Source organism: Aricia agestis, chromosome 11, assembly GCF_905147365.1.
Source record: "Aricia agestis chromosome 11, ilAriAges1.1, whole genome shotgun sequence".
Lineage (NCBI taxonomy): Eukaryota > Metazoa > Arthropoda > Insecta > Lepidoptera > Lycaenidae > Aricia > Aricia agestis.
The window spans coordinates 2525010-2548842 of NC_056416.1; the positions used below are offsets into that span (position 1 = coordinate 2525010).

The 23833-nt window shown below is 37.6% G+C and overlaps 1 protein-coding gene across 3 annotated transcripts in view; it reads right to left on the bottom strand.

Annotated features, from left to right (window-relative positions):
* Positions 1-23833, bottom strand: part of LOC121732085 (E3 ubiquitin-protein ligase HECW2) — a 114221-nt gene that overhangs the window by 85073 nt on the left and 5315 nt on the right. Inside the window, exon 1 of one of the 3 annotated variants that reach the window (XM_042121874.1) lies at positions 17002-17232. The exons of the other annotated variants lie outside the window; for them this stretch is intronic. The gene's annotated coding sequence lies outside the window, so the exon portion shown is untranslated. Of the gene's footprint in view, positions 1-17001; positions 17233-23833 lie in introns of those variants that run through there. 3 annotated transcript variants of the gene reach the window in all.

Below are 23833 nucleotides of genomic sequence, written 5' to 3' on the forward strand. Positions count from 1 at the left end.
AGACATGCTCCGACCAAATAATCCTCCATCCATCTGTCTATGAATCAATTTCTTTGATGTAAAATCTTTCAAACGAAGCCATGAGGCTAGTGGCTACCTAAGAATTTTAATTCGTATCCTGCGAAAAGTCCGTAAATATAGTTTTTTATTGAATTACAACTGTTTTGATCGGCGAACACGAGGCGCGTCGTGTGGAACAAATCCTGACCGGCAACGGACGTCCGGCTCGATTCCCGTTCCACATCAAAGGGAACGCAATATCGACCTTATAAAGGACACCGCCAACTGTACATTGCCGAACCCTTTATAGAGCGAGTAAACGAAATTCTAAATCATAATTTCGAAAATTAAACTTCTGAGTATCTTAAATTTGTGAAAGGAGATAAAAGTTTGGTACTCGGTGACGTCGGAACAGGCAAGAAAAAAGATTTGGTAAAGGTAACAAAATATTTCCGGAGCAGACTTAAATGGTTATAGATGAAAAAATATTTCCGGAAGAGCAGTTATAATTTATAAGGCAAAACTGAAAATTAGGCACCTAAGAGTTAGGCTAAACTAAACATTGATACTAAAAATGTTGTTAATTTCAAAGTAATCGAAATAACAACAATAGTAGAAGTACGAGTAGGTGTTATCTGAGTCTGAGTTACATTATCTCGTAGATAATTGAACTGCAGTTGACAACAGAAAACGGATACGGAAGTGGACACAAACAGCGCTCGCATTGTTGCCATGTTGGCAATTGTGTCAACATTTTCATTGGCAGGCTCAAATAGAAGTTAAGATGAGAATTGGCCGACCTGAATATTGTTACTGCAACTTGCTGCTTACCTGAAACAAAAAATATGTTTTTAATATTTATATTCGCAAGATATAGTGCCGATAGAAGCAAAAGTATATTACCTAGCCCGAACGAAGTAATTAAGGTAGGTAAACTAATTTAACCTGATATCAGCCTTTTATTTAGTATATTCCACATCTGCAGCGTTTGAAAATCTTTGAAAATTCATATTGTATCAGGATTTAAATACATTTGTTTACCATAATACACAAAACTCGTAATGTTTAACGAACTACGCTTCATTGTTTTCCGTGGGTGCCGCCCACGTCTTTTCTATTTTCGTTATTTTTCACTTCCAATTTGATTGTGCGCTCAACTGAAAACAATTTCCATATTGTCACATAATATATTCTGCTTTAATTATGACGAAAATAAAGGGATTTTATTCACATTTAAGGCAAAATAAATAGTATGAAGAATATTACACTTAAACATAAAACTCTCATAAAAGCTGCTTCAAAAGCAAAAACTCTTTTAAAGAGAATCGTCTTAACACTATATGCACCGAATGAATAAACCACTTAAGCAGCGCGATGATCCTTCGGCAATATTTCAGAATCAATCAATGTATGCGATCAATGAGATACATTAACCTTGGCTGGGGACTCGCAGCGGACGTGGACGGTCGTAAAATACAAACGGCTCTCCACAGCACGGACAGACAGAAGACGAGCATAATATATTGCGGGACGCTCACACGATTGACGGCCGATAGCTCCTCCGTCCGACCGGCATCCGGCACTCAAGGTGACACGAGCCATCCTCGCGGATCCGGTCTCGGAGGTAGTATTTCAAAAAACGAAAAACAATCGATTCCGACCCAAATAACGATAAAAATTTAATTAATACCAGCGACGGCGAAGATAATAAATGCGCGAGAGACAATAATCTTCCAGCTGCCAGATCATAAATATTAATAAGCTAGATTAAATTTTAAATTAAGAATTTCATTCACGCGACACCCGCCGAGGGGATAATAGAGGCGGCGGCGGCGACGGTGGAACCAATTGCAGCATGTGCAATGGTGTCGTTAAATTGAATTAGAGTGCGGCGGAAGGCTGCGCCCGCGCAGTTCGTCGACCGATCGCCCACCGCTCCCCGTGCCGATTGATCTCGTTTAATCGATCCTTCGTGATCGATAAAACGCTCAGTAGGTGGACAGTGGACACTTGCACGTCGTGCTAACTGCCGGTCGAGGGTACTCGCGGCACGCTCTAGCATCGATCTAATGTGTTATTGCCAAATGATAGCGTCGAAAACAGAAAATTAGTACGTTATTGCATATTGTAGTATTATAAATTATTTAAATAATCGCAGTCATTATGTATGTTATGACTAATGTAATGGACTTACAATGTAGAGCGCTATCAATGTAGTCTTAGTAGATTTAAACTTTTTGTTGTCTATATAATTATTCCATTCCTGTTATTGTTGTAGTCGACAACGGCTCTACTACATTCCGTAAATATCGGAGTAGGACGTTTGAAAAGGCATAGAATAGCATCAAATAAGTACAAGGCAAACGGAAGTATCGCCGACGCAGCCGCCTGCATGCGACCACTATCTAGTATCTTATTTAAATTCTCGGCAGTTTCCATCTTTTTAAATAGTCTCAAAACACAATACGATCATTAAACAGGTATTACTGTTTTATTGCTTCTATTTAAAACGCGAGTCTTAAAATAAGACTTAATTGTTGACATCCGTTTCGAGGACCCTACCTGTGAGAAACGAACATTACAAATTACTTCTTTCGGTTAAAACAAAAACGATCGATTTGTTTTAAACTCGTATCGAGTCAGACAAATCATCGCATCCTGTCGACTGAGAAATAAGGAGCATCTGTGAATCTAATCCTTTAATATACATGAGAGACTGTCCTGACTGATTTGAAATTACTGCGCAGGTAGACGGAATGAGAGACTAAATAAAAATAACACAAATACTACTAAGAGACCAGGGTTTGACAGTTAAAATAAAAAAAAATGATAATTGGATTGCTGCTTCTCAGTTGTTAAAAAAATTGGAGGCTATGGGTTTAACCTCTTTAAGATCATTCGGAATATCATTTACTGAGTGAACTTATTATTCACAAGTATTTATAACAAACATCAAATAATTATTGAGCTTATTAAAGAAGAAAAATCTCGACGTGTGAACTGGTTTGTAACAGGAAGATTACAAAAACTTAAATCGTTAACGCGTCACTCAGCAAAAAACAAAACCCTGTGGACTGTGGAGTGATCACCGTCGGCATCATTTAGAGCTAGATAACTAAAACATAATTATAATTCAGTAAATACTGAATAACATTGATATCATTGATTAATAGAGATAGTCTTATTATTATACAGTAAAATCTAGATAATCTACTAATGAATCTTATTTTTTCTAGAATAAAATTTGTTGGGTGTATCCAACGTGATCTTTCTCCCTTTAACGTAATAAATGTTAAGACATGTCATCCAGTTGCTATAAATACTATAATGGGCTATTTACAAAAAATATAATATACTATACCTAAGATCCACTCAATAGAGCTCACATCGGAACAAGAGAGACGCAAAATATTGGTATGCCAATTATTTGGTTCGGCTGGAAGTGTGTTTATAGCGTCCGTCTTCCTGCCATGAGCCGACGAAAATACAGTTACGCCCTCACAAGTATTGATTGAAATATGCAAACCTTGACGAATTACTCATAAGTTATAACACTCGCCGAAATTCTGATTACTCCCTCGATCCTGGATCCGTGGAAATCTATTGTTGTCGCGGTCGAATGTGACCGCTTGGGAGTTGAAGCATTTATATCCTGTTTGACTGTTACTAACACAAGCGATAATAGAAAATTCATTTATCTAAATTGTAATGCATCAATGATCACAAATTGATTCTGCAAAAAAACCTTCCCTCAACGGACAAGCCGCAGCCCGCAAGTAGTATTGCGTCATTTGCACATTTTTATAACGACTCTGAAAGGATTACCATAATAATATCATCGCGCCAGGTACTAGATTGTAGACAAATATGCACTAAACAGTTATAGATAGAGTCATAACGGAAAGGATTTTCTATAAAAACAACTATTGCCGTATCGCGAGCCTTAAAAAATGTTTACTCGTTAGTGCATCCGGTGCATTACGATTACATTCGAGTCGGTCTGTAAAAAGAAATTGATCAAACGCAGTATAGGACACGGGGACGGGGAATATCCTGCGACAGTAGGAGGGGGCAAGCCAGATACCCCTGAATGGTTTTAACGAACCCGCTGTCCTTGGCAGGGCAACCCAGCGTCCAGAGATGACCGCGCCTCGGCACACAGATACAAAATTATAAACTTCAGAGAACTAAACGTACATACTTCACGTTCATACATTATGGAATGAGTTAACCATCAAACAAACAATAAAAGACTTAGGGCCTGTTTCACTACTTTCTGATAAAGTGCCGAATAGGTTATTCACAACTTTTTTGACAAATTCTCCATACTTCATCTGTCAAGTTAAGTGGTGGATAGCCTATTCGGCACTTATCAGGAAGTACTGAAACAGGACCTTAGGGTCTGTGTTACCACTTCCTGATAAAGTGCCGGATAGGCTATCCACAACTTTTTGACAGATTATCTATACTCTATCTATTAAGTTAAGTGGTGGATAGCCTATCCGGCACTTATCAGGAAGTGGTGAAACAGGCTCTTAAGTCCCTATATCCTAGCATACATTGACGACACCTTTATTATTTTTTTCAGTAACACTCGTATCCGAAAAAATGCAAATAACATTATGAGCAGGTTAATTTATCGCTACTCGCTTCGGGCATACAAAAATAAACATTATGAACGAGCAGAATCTAAAATCGTCTGTATACTGAAGATGATGTACGAGCACGAGGCCAGATTAACACTCAATAATACTTCAAATGTCGTAAACGCTGGTCCGATGCGGCAATGTCATAACAGGATGCAAAGCCGAATTATAAATATATAGTTGCACGTAAACATCTCATTCGCGATCCTTTGATTGAGATCGAATGAGTGACGTGCTCCGCGTACACAATTCGCGTAACAGGAAATCAAACAAGTCTAACTTTATCAAGGACATTTTGAGATCAAATTACCCGCAACGCTTTAGTGTAAACAACAACACGAGAACTGCAGCAGCGGGGTAATACTACGCAATTAACAATTCATTACGAGAGTTATTTGTTGTGTGTACCTAAAATTCGAATAATTGAGTGTATAATTTATTCTCGCTCGGTCGATTGCGGCATGAATAGAACAAACTTGAAAATACGACCTTGTGAACATCATAACACTAACCCAATTCGAGACGTGCACGCGCGTCATTGTTGGGAATTAGAGAACGTGCTTAACGCATCTGGGGACCATTATTTTTATCTCCTTATGGAAGGGTCTTCTTCAAGGATTAGCAAATCCTTTTATTGTCAAGCTAGTTTGCTTTTTTTTTTTTAATATAGAGACAGCAACAAGTAGTGTAATATAGATTTTGTTCTTTTAGCTACAAGAAGCGTTTAGACTCAGAATTTTAAATTGCTACCTAAAGCATTTTTAGATATTATATAATACGTATCTAATAACCATTCAAACTAAGTGCAATTAAAGCTAAATTAATAAATGACGTAACAAAACCATAACTTTCACCACTCGGTCTCGTTTTTTAACACAAGCAGCCGCAACCTTGACGCTAGATGTGTTTAATTTGGGAAGCGCTAAAAGTGGTCTTGAGTTAATTGATCCAGATTTTGTCGTACCACGCGCCACTCGAGGCACGTTGTCTAAATTTGGATAACATTCTTATTTGTGTTTACTATAGCTTCATGTTAATTTACTTCAAAATTGTTCGAGCCTTCTATGTGTCCAACTAGTTTTGTATTATAAAATTTCAGAGTGGTATCTGCATCGACTTATTCAGTTACTTTGTCGATTTATATTCAAATACGGTTGAAGAATTTTAGCGTTCCAGCTGGCTGGCGAGGTTTGTTCTCATGCAGAACCCTGAACGTGAGGAAGTTCCCATAACAATTAGTGCGGATGCACGCCTTTATTAACATCTTTCGGTTTATTTGTTTAAGTTCTTTAAAAAACAAATCAAAGGATCTCTTAGTAAACCCAACTTAAAATTACTACATTTGCGTTCTAAGCTGATTTTTAAGTTTTTTATTGTTGAAAAAACAATTTACTCAGTCGATTCCATTCACCGCAACCCGGGTTAGAAGAGGTCAGTCGTGATCTATGATTGACCATAGTCTCGCTGGTTTCTGCACGAATTCCAATTTTGTATTTACTGAGAATTTCACTGAAATGCCGATGACATCGTTCATCATTTTGCGCCGCATGATCTTCAGATTTACTCCCGGTCATTTACCTTTCAGAAATCAATATTTTATTTGCAACGACCGCCAAATATAATAGAGATATTTTTGGCAAATAATTTAACTTTTCAATTAAATGATCAGCATCGATCGATCTTCTACAGTAAAATTATATTATAAGCGGTCATATGAGCGGTTTTCACGGGGCAGACGGACATTTTTGCAACTATTATATCGCGAACATAAAGAGCGCCAAACCTAGTATTAACTCCTTTTTCAACCAATCAAGTTTAAGCAACTAGATCAGAGAATGTACTGGAAGCAGATTAAGATGTACGGACTCTCGGCTTCCTGAGTCACGAACAATGCCTCATTATGTGTTACCAATAGCTGAACTGAGGAAGTCGATATCTATTCGCAAGGCACAATAGGTTACTGACATCCGAACCTCGTTACTGCCACTCATTTCCGCTGCTGATTTACACCTTGGAACACTATCGAAAAGCTATTTGGTTCCTAACAAGCCATGCTTGCAGATTATAACAGACCCAGCTAATTTCATATACCCGAAACCTTATTTGAGAGATTTCTTGTTAAATTTGGCGTTAGCTGTGTCAGCACATGCTGTCGCACTGAGTCTAGTCTGGTCTGCTGATTCAACAGAAACAATGGCATATTTCACAATTCACGTAAAACATAGTTTCTACTTACGTAAATCATTAGCTCATTTCGGATAATTAGGTATTATTATGAAATTATTAGATGGTTGTATGATATATCAAAATAAGCAAATAAGGTGTAGCGAGATCATACTAGTGGCACACTATAGTGTAAACATAGACAACCTTGACGGAATAGTGTTTACGGATGTTAGTCAATTTGCCAAATCGACTCCATAGCTTATTTTAACACATCATCATCTTGGTAATTTTTCTTCGGAAAAATTATTTATAAGTTTCCCCAATGATTTGCGTCTTAAATTATTTAAAAGTGTTATTGGGCGTTTGAAATAACAAGTTCTAAGTTTATCCACTCTTTTATTTACCCTTGTGGACCAAACACCATTGGTCGTAGTGAAAATAATTGACGTTCCGTATCTATTCCATTTCATAATTTCAGGCTTTTACATTATATTTTTTTATCCTCAGTTTCTTTCTTAATTTTTGTACAGTATAAAAATAAAATTAGTGCTAAGTTCCAGCCTCCAGGTCAACTAGGGGCCGTTCGATTTTGGATGACGCAAGCGCGCGTGTCCCAGGTCAAGACTTACATGCTCCTCTCAGGTCAAACACCTTTATATTATAATATTGTGGAGCCAATTGTCTAGGACCGTAATATTAAGTACGCTCAAGTAATTTCAATTTTAATAAAGATTCTATCCCACAAACAATTTGTCTCTACAACTGGATACGTCTTGATCAAAAAAATTTTTTAGTTTTTGCTCCTACCCAAAAAGATATAACGAGCTGACTATCGAGCTCATAGTTTTGAGCCCTCCGATATTTGCTTTACAATACAGGCACGTCTCAATTGCATTGACACTTAGCCAAACAAATATCCATGCAGCAAAACAAACAGTACGTGAGGATGCGTCAGGCGAGCGGCAGTGATCCGCGCACCATGCTGCACGCAGGAGTGCAAACAAGATTTGTTTCCGTCAAATATTGTAGATACCGGGCACAGAGTAAATGGAGACCGAAGGCAAGCATCTGCCTCCAACAACAAAATGTCAAAAATATCGTACCGCCACCTTCGAGAACGAAGGCATTATATAAGGCTTGCCTTCTGTCTGTTCGTACTGTGTCGGCGGTGCCTTTATCTCAGCCACCTACGTGTAGGTGGCACAGGGGACGAGCGTGCTCGCCTCAGCAAACATTTGTCTTGTCAATATTTGTCGCGAGCTTTCGCAATTTGCAATACCGCCCTGCAATATCTTCTTCCGATACGTAGGCCGTACGTCTCTATTTTATTCGTATATAAGATTTATTTCTTGTGGATTTGTCAGGCTCCATGCAATTTTAGTAAAATTATGTGCGATCATACTGCGGAGAAATATTATTTTTGTATTTCTTCCCAAACTCTTCACAAATCCCGTAGAAACAGTGAAAATGTGCATAATTCTATCAAAATTATTCTAACTAGCTCAATGTCTTTCCGACTTTTAACATACTTAGTTTTTCATGACATTACCTTCAACAAAAAGAATAAATCCTCGTAAACTACTGGTCGTTGTATTAATGAATATTTTTACAGGCCAGTACAGCGCACGGCGGAAAACGCATAATGACTTCCGTCGGCTGGACGACGAAAAACATCAAAAATAAATCTGGAGAGCGAATCTACGGCTTTATTAGTCTTAAAACAAAAATAAACGTTATTCCAACGTGAATGAAATTCTTCTTGTGTGACCGGGAATCTCCTCTTCTCTTTCTTGTTTTTTACAAAGTGACCCCTAATACCCCATTATATCTTTCTGTCAATATTCAATGCTTAAAACTGAAATTACCAGCAAAAACTGAAAGTGCCATCATTCCCGAACGTTTCAAATTCATTTGAAGTCCCCACCTTTCCATGAAATGTCTCGAGGATGTCTGCCTCGCATTGTTCTTATTTCTGGAATTTTTTTATTAATGAATCACGATTTTGATAGGCGGAAATGGAAGTGGCCGACATCCAATACAAATACCAGTGGTCCAGCGACCGCCTCTTGATTCTAATTCCGATATATCCCGTCAGTTTCCTGTGCGCGCCGACGCTTTCCATCACTTATTAAATATAGTTTTTGTACTAATTTGAAGGTTCCACCTGGCCTGTTAGAAAATTGAAAGGGATGTTTTTTTTTTATTTTTGAGGAATATAGAATGCACTTGTTTTGTTCACTACGACCAAATCCGTGAGTGTTAAAATTTGTCAAAAAATTGTTCATGCAGCTGGTGCAACTTATATGACTTATCATGACTTATATGCATACACTTAGTAAATTAAAGATAACTAGAGATCGCCCAATGGTCGAAATTCGACCTTAGTTTCAACGACATTAGGACTACTACCTATATTTTGTAAAAAATATTGACTTTATCTTTTTTTTTTTTAACTCTTGTCTCTGGGACTCAGCTGATCTCAGACTGGCCGTGTAAGCATTGTCTAATAGTATCTAAGATTCAATAAAAAAACTATAATCCATTTTCAATTTGTCACCTTGTTGTCAACAGACTTCAACCATAAATAAAAGAGTATAATTAGTATGTATAGGCTTGTCACTCAAAAATCTGTCATTTCTCATGTGTGTGTGTGTGTTGTAGTGTGTGTAATGTTTTATTAGTTAAAAAAATGTATGACACAAGCATAATTACAAAATAATATTAGTTCGATGCACTCCTTCACCATATAAACTATAACTGGGCAAAATTTCATGCACCTACGTTTCCCCATTTTTCGTAAAAAGGGTTACAAAGTTTTTCGTTCGCGTATTAATATTATGATATGCAGATAATATGCAGTAACAGATCCGGATTCCTAAACCTAGTGCGCAAGCAAGGCGACAAAAACAATATTACCAATTGCAATAAAGAAATAAATCTTCAATACATAATTGCATGTCACAATACTAATGCATATGTGATCCGCGTTCCAAGAAAACACATGCAGAATTTTAAATAAGTTTAACAATTTACCTGGTTAATCGTTTGTTGCATATTTGAACCACTTGAAATACCGATTGACATACAAAAATAACGAATTTATACTCCTCCATAAAGTTTTGCTGTAGAACACCATGGATGTTGGAAGTTATATTAAAACAAGAATATAATAATATATTAAAAGTTATATATCAGAAACAGCGCAACGAACCCCATAATATTCACACTATGTATTATATTATTATCTAGGGCGTGATATTTATCCGATAGAGCCGGCCCATTCGGTTCGAAGGAAAGCCAGATTTACCCTTGTACTATACAATGGTAAATACTTTTAAAATTTTATCAATTAACAAGGATGACATTAGATACATGCAGTGATGTGCCACGCTACGCTGACGCTACAGTCACAGTCGAAGACACCGTCATGGGAATATGAAATTCAGATTATATATCAAACTGGTGAACTCCCACGGTCATTGTTGCTAATGCACCCAGACCGAGCAATTTCCTTAGAAGCTCAGCTATTAAGCACCACAAAAACTTTTTCTCAAATTTGCGCCTCGCGAGCTCACATAGCAATTGAAGATGCCTTCGAATTTCTATGAAAGTCGGTATTAATAATTAAGAAACACAACTAAACCATTGGGAGATGCATTTTTTAATTACGTATTTTATACGTCTCTAATTCAAGTATGATATAATTTACCTAGGTAATAAACAAAAATCATTGTGTTGAAATCTAGGAGTAGTTTGCTAGTAACAAGTTCGCATCATCGGAAGCAATTAACTCAAGTTAAAGCAAATGGAACATCTGAGTAAAAATCCCTGAACATTTGGGTGTCACCTCTAGAAAGGAAGTCGCCGGGACAAGGGCAAGGTACACGATATCCCTTTTACGGGCCAATTAATGGACACCGATGGACCGGATGTACAGATGCATTAGCACCTCCACCCTTCTTTAATCTTTTTATGGTCTCACGAAATCGTCTCGGTAAAATTTACGACACTTGTGGCAAATCGGAGACTCTCCCATAGTTTGTTCCATAATCTCCTTACGTGTTACAGTTAACACGTCTCACGTCTGGCTTTTACGAGTGCGGAGTGGGATTAAATAAATTATCGATCCGTTAAGTCGTAACATTAGCGCGACTTAATTTTTACATTATCGTCTACACATAATAACTAGTAATCCTATTAAGAGTAAGCTTTATAGTTCAGTTCTCACGTACTCTTACTCTTTCCTCACTTTTATAATCTCAACTACTAATTTCTAGCAAAGCAAGAAGAAAAGAAAGACCAATTCCGAATGGATGCGCCAGAAGGTATACAGTATTGATTGTATCACTGATGCTGTTTCATAACAGGCGTCCTCGACTCCGATGTTCCATTCATGGCGCAGGACTCATTGAGAAAACAACCGAGCGTGTAGGCACCGACTTGTATGCAATCAACGTAACCATTTATACTAGGCAAAGGACACGTTCGAACCTTACACCATTTAAGGGCAGAGCCCTACGAGGTAAGATTCAATAACTCAATTGCAACAAATTAATTATTATAAACTAACACATTGTAGCCGTCCTAATGACATCACAGATGATTGTGCAAATGCTGATGGTGATAGTCTCTTTAAATAACACTGCGAAAGTCGCAAGAATTGTATGATCAAAAAAAAACTAGAGCTTTCGTAAGATTTATAATTCCACACTAATTGGTTTTAGAACAATAGTAGTAACAATAGCAAAAATATTTACAAAAATAGCTTTTGTCTAAGATTTGTTCTAGAAATTCTGCTGCTAATTATATACCTACCTTTATAACAATGGGATCTCTAGCAGCAATTTCGTTCAATTCCAAGAGCTTTAATTGTGTGACAACAGCCAAATAACAAACGCATGTAACAATTTTCCCATGTCTTCATTTCGTGGGAAATCACGTTCTATTGTTCGTGCTAGAGGAGCAGATTGGTCTATTTTCGACGTGTTATAACCGGAAACGCCCGTGCCACAAATTAAACAGCGCTATGGCGAACGTATGGCACTTCCGTTTTTGCCTCACCGCGTCCCACCCTCGAAGGGCTGTTCCGGAAAGGACGATTTTTAATAAGCTTAAAGTCAACCGAACTTTTGTTCCGATTTCGACTTCCTCTTTTTTGTCCGACGTATTTAAATGAAATATGACTCCCTAGTCCGTTATGCTCATTTAACAAATTGTATATTTAAGGTGATGTAAGTAGGAAGTTTGAGATTTACATTTTTATTAGTTCTTTTAGCTTCCTATTTACCTTGAGCATTCCTGTTTTTTTTTGCATAAGTAATAACTGATAAGTAATAACTTTATTTTAAGCCATTCTCACTTCATTATTGAAAATAGAAAAACAAAAGAATTTTTGATCGATTTACGCGTAGTTTTTAAATAACAAAACCTTGTGTTATGTAATACATTCACGACGTGTTCTAACGTCATTTACTTTAATGAGTAAATAATTGTCAATTTTAATGCGCGTACAAGTCATATCAGTCAATTAAGTGAAAATACGACGACACTGTTATTCAAATTGCGATTATTTGAATTCACATCGTTTTTGTTATTTTGCAGAACAATTATTGTAATGAAAATTTTGTCAAGATTTGAAATAAATAATATTGACAATTTAAAATCTAAATCATTTTGTTAAATGCTATTTCTAAGGATCATAAATACATATTTAAAATTGGGACATTTATACGTTTGCGTTATTTAAAATACCACTAAAACGCGTAGCTTGTTATATTCAGTTAATGAATATCCGAGGTGCGCGAACCTTCTACGAGAAATGTAATACTAATTCGCAAACTAAATGCACAAATTGCAGATAAGTGCCGCTAATGTGAGTTAGCGGCGTGTTTGAGGAAATTAATTTTACTTTGAGAAATTACTACTATTGCTGCGATCTTAATGATGAAATGGGTACTGTACAAAGTACAGACCGTATAAAAGCAAATACTGAAATTAACATTAGCATTTAGAACGAATAAAAGAAAAAAAAGAAAAATACGCGATTACACAACGGATTAGACTTAAAAGCTTTGGACGATGTTACTCTCAATAAAAATGAGTTCGAAGAGAAAAAGCACCGGATACGAAACATCAATTCTTATCTCACGAAAGACGAAGGAATTCCATGAAACCTAACTTTTTACTCAATGGAGAAATATCTTAACGAAGACGAGACGCAATTAGCAGCTCGTAAGGGTCAATCAGAACAGCATGAGACCCACGTCGCTCGCACCAAATTGTATAAAAGACGCATTTACTCCGAGAAAAAGGAAATACCAATTACATTTCATTAGTAGAATCTTAACATATTCCCTTAAACCTAAGTGTTAGCCATACTGTTAATGGTGCGATTCAGAGAAACAATAATGAGTTTCATACTGTGAGAATGAGATGTATCGTACATTGATGGGCAAAATCAGGTTGCACCTGCATAATATGTGCGAAATCCATCTGCCTGTATGGCTATGTTTCTTACAATAAGTCCCAGCAGGAGCCTGCGTCTGCGAATCGTAACCATAGTTTGGAGAATCAAAATGTCGAAAAATACATAAGTCTATAAAGAGTTTTAAGTAACATTAGTGAGGAATCCCAAAAATTATTCCCATTCAAGCGTGAAGCGACGATGCTTTCACGCTGAAAACCCGTCAGCTAACTTTTCATATGGTTAAAAAATAAAGCACTTACAAAAGACAATAGATGCTGATCAAAGTCTCGTGAGAATCTTTCGTACAATAGAAAAGTACCGTTTGATTAATGCATATAGGCGGTTGGCACTCTCTACATTAACAAACCTTATAATTTCAATGCTAAAAGATCATTAGCCTCTCATGTCAAGTTTTTCACGATAACTGCAACTAGTTGACGGATTGAGGAAACTCGTATAAAATGATTATCTTAGTCGCAGATTGCGGATGTAACATCGATTATATCTGATCGATTTTCATCATTGACGAGCTACTGGTGTTGTTGTATTTAAATGAAACATTTCTGCATACAACATAGAAATAAGGACAAACAGAATATAGTGCACATTGCACATGCACAAAGGCCATTGTAATAAGCCACCGATTCAAATGAGCATACTAACAATATGGAGCTGCAAAAACAGAATGGACGCACCAGCAACGTTTTATAGAGGACGCAGTGTAAAGAAATGAGGGCGTGTCGATTTAATTTCCGTCGGACAACCAACAGCCGTTGATAGTGGCTAAGTGTAAATAGAATATGCAAACGACTAGTCAAAGGAATATATTGTGATTTATGCTCACTATGAATTTGTTATTAATATCTAATAAAATGCGAATTAATATGGCAAATTCTGAATAATAAACTAATGACAAAGTTCGAATTAGTATAAAATTAATTAAAATTAAAAATATTTACAGACAACATAAAATTCCAAGTAGAATTGCGCGAAGATTGAGATAAATAATTACATTACAGATAAAACTATAGGCGAGGCGAGGCGACAAGAATTTTAATTACTGACAAATTGGAATTTTATACGCACTACAAGTTTCAGAGCTATAAAAATTATCATCAAACACCAGCAATAACAATAAACGGGCGAAGATAGACGAGCATTAAATACTATCGCCTCGATTATTGGGCAAAAAGATGTGGGAGTAGCTAGTGTATTACAGTAATGCGATCGTAATGGAATGAGATGGTGAGGCGTGTCAAGTTGATATCCGTCGGTGGCCATGATGGATGGCAGTTTTATTAACCCTAGCCGGACGTGCGCCGACTTTACGATTTCACGTGAGCCAGCTAGCCTGGAGGCGATTTACTGGGAACTTTCGGCGACGGTTATCATATTGATCCGATCGATCTATTGGTATTCCGCAGGTCACCGCACGCTGTTATGTAATATTTATAACGAGTGACTAAATTAAGCAGGTATTCGTTGCCGAATGGATTTGGCATCTAAGGTCAGCTAGCCGGAATTGTTTATGATTAGACTCGTAACTATTATTTTGACCGAATCATTGCTTAAATTGATTGAGATTGATATGAAATGCCCATATTGTTTCTAAATTAATTTTAATTCACACTGCAATACAATAATAATTTAGTACAGTCATCGAGCAAGGGTCTTATGTGGCTTTTTACTTACCTATTTTTACCCTGGATCCCAGGAGCATAATACTTTTCTTTCTAATCTTATATAATTATATAAAACTCAAAGGTGACTGACTAACATGGTGATCTATCAACGCACAGCCTAAACCACTGGACCGATCGGGCTGTTTGGCATGCAGGTAGATATTATGACGTAGGCATCCGCTAAGAAAGGATTTTGATCAATTCCACCTCCAAGGGGTTAAAATAGGGGATGAAAGTTTGTATATAATAATACTTCTTAACGCGAGCGAAGCCGCGGGCAAAAGCTCGTATTAAATATATTTATATTAACTACAGCATTGCGGGTTTAGTGAGACAGCAATATTAACACGAAAAGCCTGCCAAATATGTTTAAGTACAGCCAAACCGACTAGACAGTAGACACGAAGAAAACTCTACATTTTGGCATTTATCAGCAGTTTCGGGTGGAGACACTCAGCAACTTAAGAATTTAAAACTTTAATTTTATTTTGAACCCGAAACATGGTATTTAAAATTTTAAAAAACTATTTGCCCTATTTAAAGAAATGCTTCCGAAAGACAAGAATCTCTCCATCGAGTTAGAGATAAGCAACAAACAATTTAGTTAAATTGTCCCAAATTTATCTACACAGACAAAAAAAGTCATCACAAAGTGGCAGACAATACGGGTATCATCAATAACAAGCGTACGGGTGTCTCGAATGGTTTTGTGAAAAAAAGTTGCCAAGATCTCAGGTAACGTTAGCGCCTTTTCTGTCGATTGTTTTGGCGCCTAGATGCTATTGTTAACCAAAAGATACGTTTGTGTCCCCAAAACCGTCGGCTACATTTTAGGAATGTCTATCTCAAGTTATTGGTATCAGATGTTGATAACCATTACTTGCTTTGCTACGAGCGTGACTGTCTTCGTATAATAATAATAATAGCTCCCACACCGGTTTCGGTGACGGTGGCCGATTTCATTGAAACCAGGCCAGCTACGCAGGAGTAATTTTATAGTGCCCAAGTGTGTGCGCAGTACACAAGAGCACTCTCTATTCCTTTACTCTCATAACCCAGTGGGACGGAAGACCGACACGACTGGCGAGAGATTAGGCGCAGGACCGACTTTTTACATGCCCATCCGACGCATGGATCATCTTACTTGTCAGACAATCAGGTGACCAGTCTGCATTGTCCTAACCAAACTTGGAAGTAACATGTTTCCAACGCGGGAATCGAACCCACGACCTCCGAGTCAAGAGCCGCGCTCTATACCACTAGACCATGAAGGCGTTGTCTCCGTATGTACCTGTTCCAAGAGTGGATAAGCTTTAGGTAAATTCTAAAGTTGCATGCTGATAGGCAATTAGTAATTGCTTTAACAGACCCACAAAGATAGAGCCCCTGTTAGATAAATCATGAATTAAAACAGCTATGCTATGTAAAGACATAAAAGTGGAAAAGTCATTTGTTTTTAAGCTCTAAGTTATTTGGAAAATATCTCTATCTGCTAAATCATCAACAATACTGTCAGCAATCAGCATATTCTGCAGCTGGTGCAGCAGTCTATATTATTTCCCAAGCAGCAGACTGATACAAATAAGAGACCTATTGGGGTTTTCCCAAATGTATGAATTTATATGCATGCCATGAGGCATAAATAAGGTTTTTCATTCATCAGACTTACGACCAGTTTTGTTAACCTCTACGATGGCAACAGATGGACATTGTTTTCTCAATCAAACTTATGTTTTGTAAAATATTAGCACATTCGAACGTCCCATTGATCGCTAATTACAAAATTGCTCGCAGCGACTGCTTGTGAAAGTATCACGATCCACCTACAATGGTCGCCCATATAAAACGTAACCAATATCAGAGAAGACATTATGGCGTACTCACTACATGCACCATATCTGATATAACGTGGGCACCCACCTACTATCCAACCCACTACCTTATTTTTCAATGAATCTAGCCTACGTGTCACTCGAGCCGATACAAAAAATCGTCTAGCCTTCGAAGCCGTAAGGAGAAAAATTTGCTTTTAATTACATACCTTATACGTCGAGTGATCACTTTTCCGAAGGAAGACCCGGCGAACTCACAATAATTGTTTCAGCCGGGGGCACTGACAGTCGCCGGGGGGCAACAGAATCCGTCACGGAGCAGAAGAACACAGAATACTCGCGATTTGAAATTTCAAACGTCAAAATTTAAAAACGGAACGTGCGCTCGCGTGCCGCAGCGGAGCTCGTCGCGACTGAGCGTGAGCGGCGAGGCACGCGCCGGTGGGGACTTCATTCACAAATCGAATGGCGGGGCAGCGCGCGGCGCGGTGCGGGGCCGCCGCTCATTCATGCGGCCGGCGAGGCGCGGTGACCCGAGCCGGCGTATATGGCGAAAAATATTATGACGGTACCGGTTCCGCTAAACCTGAGTCGCTATAATTACGATTTACGATTAAAGTGACAGCACTGCTCTTTCAAAACTCGGTGCGAAGCGATCGGCGTAATTGGGAATGCACATTCGGCGAAAGTATGGTGAAATTCGAGTGCCGCATTGTATTCAAAAACACCGGAAAGAGTTCTTACGAAATTCGTAGGTGGCTAATTGCAATCAAAAAAGGTAGTTCATGACCATACAAAAGAAAGAAATTAATATTGTGTGTTAAGAGCGATCAGCGATCCTGAATTCTCCTTAGACCCTACATTGATGTTGGTGGACATCATAGAAAACAAATTCAAAGCTCAAAAGACAGTCGTTAATATTGTTTTACTCAATAGCTTGACATGAATTTAAACACACTTCTTGAACTGTGTTTAAAGTATAGTCACCTACCATTGGAAGTAAGGCGTGCCTAAAGCTTCGGAAATCATAAGCTATTGACAGTTTATCATAAATTGTGTTGCCAGGTTCGATTGGGGTGAATTATGTTGGTTACGCCTCCAATATCTTTCCTCGAATACATTTTCTGTCACCACAAGATATTGAGAAATAATAAGAAATTTAAAAAAACCCCCGCCAAACAACTTTAAAAAATAATGAAATAATATTTACTGCCTTTAAGTTCAAATAATTCCTAACTTGTGTAAAGTAATATTTTAGTCCATAATTGTTATCACGGTGTGTCGGGGGACCGCCAAGTAAACTACAACCTACAACCGCCAAGTCGCTGATTATCTCCATTCGGTTCGCTGTGAATTGATCCTTAAACTATAATGTTATGTGAAATCTCAAATCAAACATCTACATTAGCGGTCCCCCGACACACCTTGACAACAATTATGGACTAAAATATTACTTTACACAAGTTAGGAATTATTTGAACTTAAAGGCAGTAAATATAATTTCATTACTTTTTAAAGTTGTTTGGCGGGGTTTTTTTTTTAAATTTCTTAATTTAATTTTATTTCATATTTTTTAAACTTGTGTTTGTTATAGTGCAGAATAATTGCTATCAACGTATTTACCATCTATCAATGTCCTTTTCGATGAGGCCGTCAATATGAGCCTCAAACATAAAACCTCCACTTTGGGTTCATACGAAGCTCGGTTCCTATAGAATCCAGGTGATGCTGCAGCAGCAGAATGTAAATATTTACTGTCTAGTGTCTATCTACTCCTTACTGGTTGTCGCAATTAAAATGAGCCCAAATACGAAACCTCTGCTCTAAGTTGGCGAGGAGTTGGATATCCTATTGATTACCAGGTGATACTGCACCACCTGGTCAACTTTTCATTAATATGTGTATACGTATATTACATATTCACAAATGTCACGAACTAGAATGAAATATAAAACCCATCAAACGAATACAAGTTGCTAACGGCCTTTCATGAACCAGATAAACCCTGATTGTCCAGTACTGAGCAGGCTGATGATGATGAATTATAGCTAAGAACACTCTCGATCATGTCATCTTTCAAATAAAAAAAAACTAGATCAAAATCGGTCCATCCGTTTGGATGCTACGATGCCACGGACAGATACACACACAGACAAACAGACAGACAGACAGACAGACAGACAGACAGACACGTCAAACTTATAACACCCCTCTTTTTTGTCGGGGGTTAAAAATTGGAGACAGAATGACGAAATAATTTTGGATAGGCGCACGCGCCTGCGGAGAATTCCAGCATACGAGTATACGCCACAAACATAAGAATTAGGACGCCGATATTTTAAAGTTATTAGTAGCACGCGAAGTGCCGACAACAATATTATGGTGGACTCTTTTAAGTCGCCTTCCCATCGAAAGCGGATAAGCCATACTATTTATCATATTGCAACACACTAAGAGCTTAGAATAGGAGATACATTCGAGAAAAGTCGAGGAAACAACGTCATAATCAACAATATTGGTGAGGTTGAAAGGCCTCAACCAGCAATTGGCATTCTGAGAGCAAATACTTCTCAAACAAATTATTTAACGACGACAGTCCTTTTTATGTTGCAAATTAAATAAAATTACCTATTATATTAAATGCCCTGTTAGATAGGATGTTTTGTATCAGATGACAGCCACACCGTTTGTGCCCACGCGCGGTATCAGTGATCGGTGACAAAGTTTATTCCTTAGTTTTTCTCTTGTATCAATATGATTAACGTTGCAACGAAAGCCTCCGTACCAATAAACAGTTTTAATAGCACATAACGACATCCGGTGGATAAATCCAATTACTTATTACAAGTCGCCTAGACTTACATGACTATTATAAGCTTTGGAGGATATTGCGTAGAGCCAGTGAAAGGCGTCACAGGTTTTATATAACTGAGCTAGCGCGAGGTGCAGCACCTATTGTTCGTATAAATGCCTGATGACACAAGATAATTGTTGATAGACAATGGGTTAACCAGTGACGAGACAGAAGAAAAAGTCAAGTCAAAGATCTAATTAGACCATTACAATAATAACAAAATGGTTTGAAACATATTATACAAACTACAGAAACTCTGCTCTACGGAAACAACATGTTCTTTAACTATATGAGCAACAAAACACGCAGAAGCAAAATGTAAATAATATACTATACTACAAATATTTCATACTAGAAATATCAGATGTGGTTTTTTTGCGGTATGCATGATCTGCGCTCTCAAATTCAGCAGAGCAATGCAACCACAGAGTCAACCGCAGCGTGCCGTGCATTTAACATTCGAGATTAATCCAACAAAGACGCAATTAGTATAACGGGACTAACAAAGCCAAGAGATACAAAAAATATCTAGAGTACTTACTTTACATTTAATGGGAAGATGTAAATGCGTTTGAAAAGATTTAAAAGTTTTACACGCCAAGTGGTCCGTCGGCGTATTCAACGCAGTTCCATTGGCCAACTCAGGAAATAGAACATTCAGCGTTTGTGCATTTCAATGGGAAAATAAAAGTTTTGTGTTGGATAATAGACCGGACTGAAGAATGAAAACGGAGTCAAAATCATCGGAGCGAATAAAGAATAAACTTTTGAAGTTACAGCTTTGGCGTCCGCTGGGAAAATTTAAAGCTCAAGCAGTGCTTCCTTTTTAGAAAGAGGTTAAGTATTAACTATGTTTTTAACCGACTTCCAAAAAACGAGGAGGTTATATATTCGGCTGTGGATATTTTTTTTTTGTATGTTCGACCTCCGCCGTTTGTGAACCGATTTTCAAAATTTTTGTTTTGTTATATTAGGTTTCACTCCAATTTGGTCCCATTTTCACAAGTGGTGATCTGATGATGGGATCCATGAGTAATCGAGGGAATTCCTCAAAATTTATATGGAAACATATGGTGATTTTGGTTTTATGAGAAGCATCCTAAGCATATGCTACCAAAACGCAAGATTTTGCCCCAAGGTATACTATGGTTCTGAAGATACTAAGAGAACTCCGAATTCCTTATAGATACAAGTTTGGGGGTTAAGGCGTTGTTTTAAGAACTGAAAGCATATGCTACTATGCAAATTACATTCATCATCATCATCATCATCATCATCATCATCATCATCATCATCACTACCATGTCAGGGTCACCAATGTCACAACTGACATGGTTGTATATGGATACAATATACACACAACACCATAAAATATCATCAGTCATCACGTTATGTCCTTATTTATTTGGTACTTTTCAAAGCGATTTTAATACAAAAAAATATATACTTAATGTTGTTTCAAAAAACATAATATTTCAAGTACCACAAAATTGAACATAAGTAACAAATTCAACCTTTACTCCAGAGCGTAAGGCACACATTTGGGTTGGACTGAAGGAAACGGGGCACTATGGAAAAAATACTTAGAAAAATTTTTCGTCAAAATTTTAATACATTATAACCATCCTTTTTGAATATACCAATCGATAAGGGGCGCCTAAGGGGAGCAAAAAAGCTCAGATAAACTGTTCTCAAAAATCAACCCCTGTCGAAAGACAGGCCGAAATGTGACCCTCGTTAGCACGGAGAAAATACTTTAAAAAATTTGGACGAAAAAATTCAACCTCTTATAACCACCCCTTTTGAATACACCAATCGATAGGGGGCGCCAAGGGGAGTAAGAAAGCTCAAATAAACTTTTCTCAAAAATCAACCCCCGGCCAGATACAGGCCGATATACGAACCTCGTTAGTATGGCGAAAATACTTAGAAAAATTTGGCTAAGGTTCAGGAACTCTACGTCAATTAAATATTGGTGACATGGGTCAAGGAGGATTGTTTTGGGTGAGAAAAACTCCTACTTACCGTTTCCACCGCCTGTAAACTCTCCGTTTAGAAGAAATTCGCATTTGAGATTTTCGTAATCTTCAGATAAGATCATCTGTTTTCTGATGTTTACGAAGTATTTTTAAGGCATCTCAAGGCTGTGATGAGTGGGTCTTACTTAACTACTTAGCCACGAATACCGAAGGGGGGGGGACGGGGAGGCGCAGCCCCCCCTAAAGGGGGCTCGGGGGGCGCAGCCCCACTCCAAAACAAAAACAAACACAATCTAGAAAGTCCAAAAGTAGGTTAGGTTAGGTTGGAACTTAGACCACAACACCCAGATATAGGAGCCCCGCGTAGCGGGGCTCCGTCGACTTTCTTTTGTAGTAGTTTGTCAAATAAATTGGGGTAGGTTTGTAAACATTTACCAAGATTAAGATAATATTAAGGGGTTGAAGTATTTTCTTACGCGATGGTTAGTAGGCAACTAAAAAGAGTGAAATTATTATTTTTAACAAAAAATTAAAACCGACTTCCAAGGTAAAAACAATAATAACATCCTTATAATATGAACTAAAAAGTATTAAATAATTTTTCCTATCTAATAGTGCCTTTTTCCGAATTCGGCTAAACCTCAACTATTTCCTTACTCAATCTTCATAATTTTGAAATCGGTGCCAGTTCCAAAAGTTTCAAATATTCTGTCAGAGAACTAAAGATTCAGCTATCTGGTACCGACTTCAAAATGATGAAAATTGAGTACAAAAATAGCTGTTGAGGTTTAGCCGAATTCGGAAAAAGGCACTATTAGATAGGCAAAAATATTTAATACTTTTTAGTTCATATTATAAGGATGTTATTATTGTTTTTACCTTGGAAGTCGGTTTTAATTTTTTGTTAAAAATAATAATTCTGTTATTCGGCACAGATAAGAAGTAGACCACGTGAAGGATCATAAAGGCTATTTTTGTGGACTAATTTGTCTGTGAAATATCTAATTTACGCGGGCGAAGCCGCGCGGTACGTCTAGTTAATTATAATATTAGTTAGTAAGTATAAGCATAGAGAAAATATATAAGTAAGTATGGAAGTATGATTATCGTTTTGCATTACATAGCAGTTTGAACGGACGCGCGATTAAGTGTGGGTGGAAATTACTTTCCTCAAGTTTGAGCAGCCGGCTGCAAAGATAAAGATGCCAAGAACGATCAGCGCATTCATTTCTTTAAACCTCGCCCAGTACTTAAAACATTAACCTTACATCTTTTATTTTTTTCTTAGCGGTTTTATTGGCGGTATCGTCCAAAAAATAATTTGATAAGCCATTTAGAATTCGTTGACTTCTCAATTGACATTTTGACGGTGTCCGTTTTTATTGGAGCCTTTACAATGACGATCGGTTATTTACATATCTTTTTGGCTCTAATGATATAGGCCCCACGCGATTATAATAATGACTAATGCCGATAAAGATTAAATGGGATACAGTTGGCATTGTACATTTATTTTTACGACTAACCGATTTTTTTTAATGGTTGCCCAATGCCCAAATATGAAATCTGTATTGAGAGACCGTGCAGATTTAAGAGAATTGGTAAAATTTAAAACCAATAATATAAAGCTCTTGATATTGGGATTTAAACCCAGTTTAAGTAGGATGTTCTTAAAACCATTTAATTTATTTTATTTATTTTTTTATGAAAAATGCTTTCCATCAGGTGACCCGTTTGCTCGTTTGCCCCCTTATTTCATAAAAAAAAAGCAACTTCCGTCGCCCATGGACACTCGCAGCATCTGAAGAGCTGCAGGTGCGTTGCCGGCCTTTTAAGAGGGAATAGGGTAATAGGGGAGGGTACTGACGGGAAGGGAAGGGAATAGGGAAGGGTAGGGAAGGGAATAGGGTAGGGGATTGGGCCTACGGTAAACTCACTCAGTCGGCGAAACACAGCGCAAGCGCTGTTTCACGCCGGTTTTCTGTGAGAACGTGGTATTTCTCCGGTCGAGCCGGCCCATTCGTGCCGAAGCATGGCTCTCCCACGTATATAATGTAAATTTAATTTTTTGCAAGAGAGTGACTAATTAATTAATAATTTACTGCCATTCTAGGGGCAAAACCAGTAAATTAAACTATGTTGTGTGAGAAACAGCGGGGGTCATCCTCGTATTGCGACAAAACGTCCACATAGGGCATTTTTCCACCG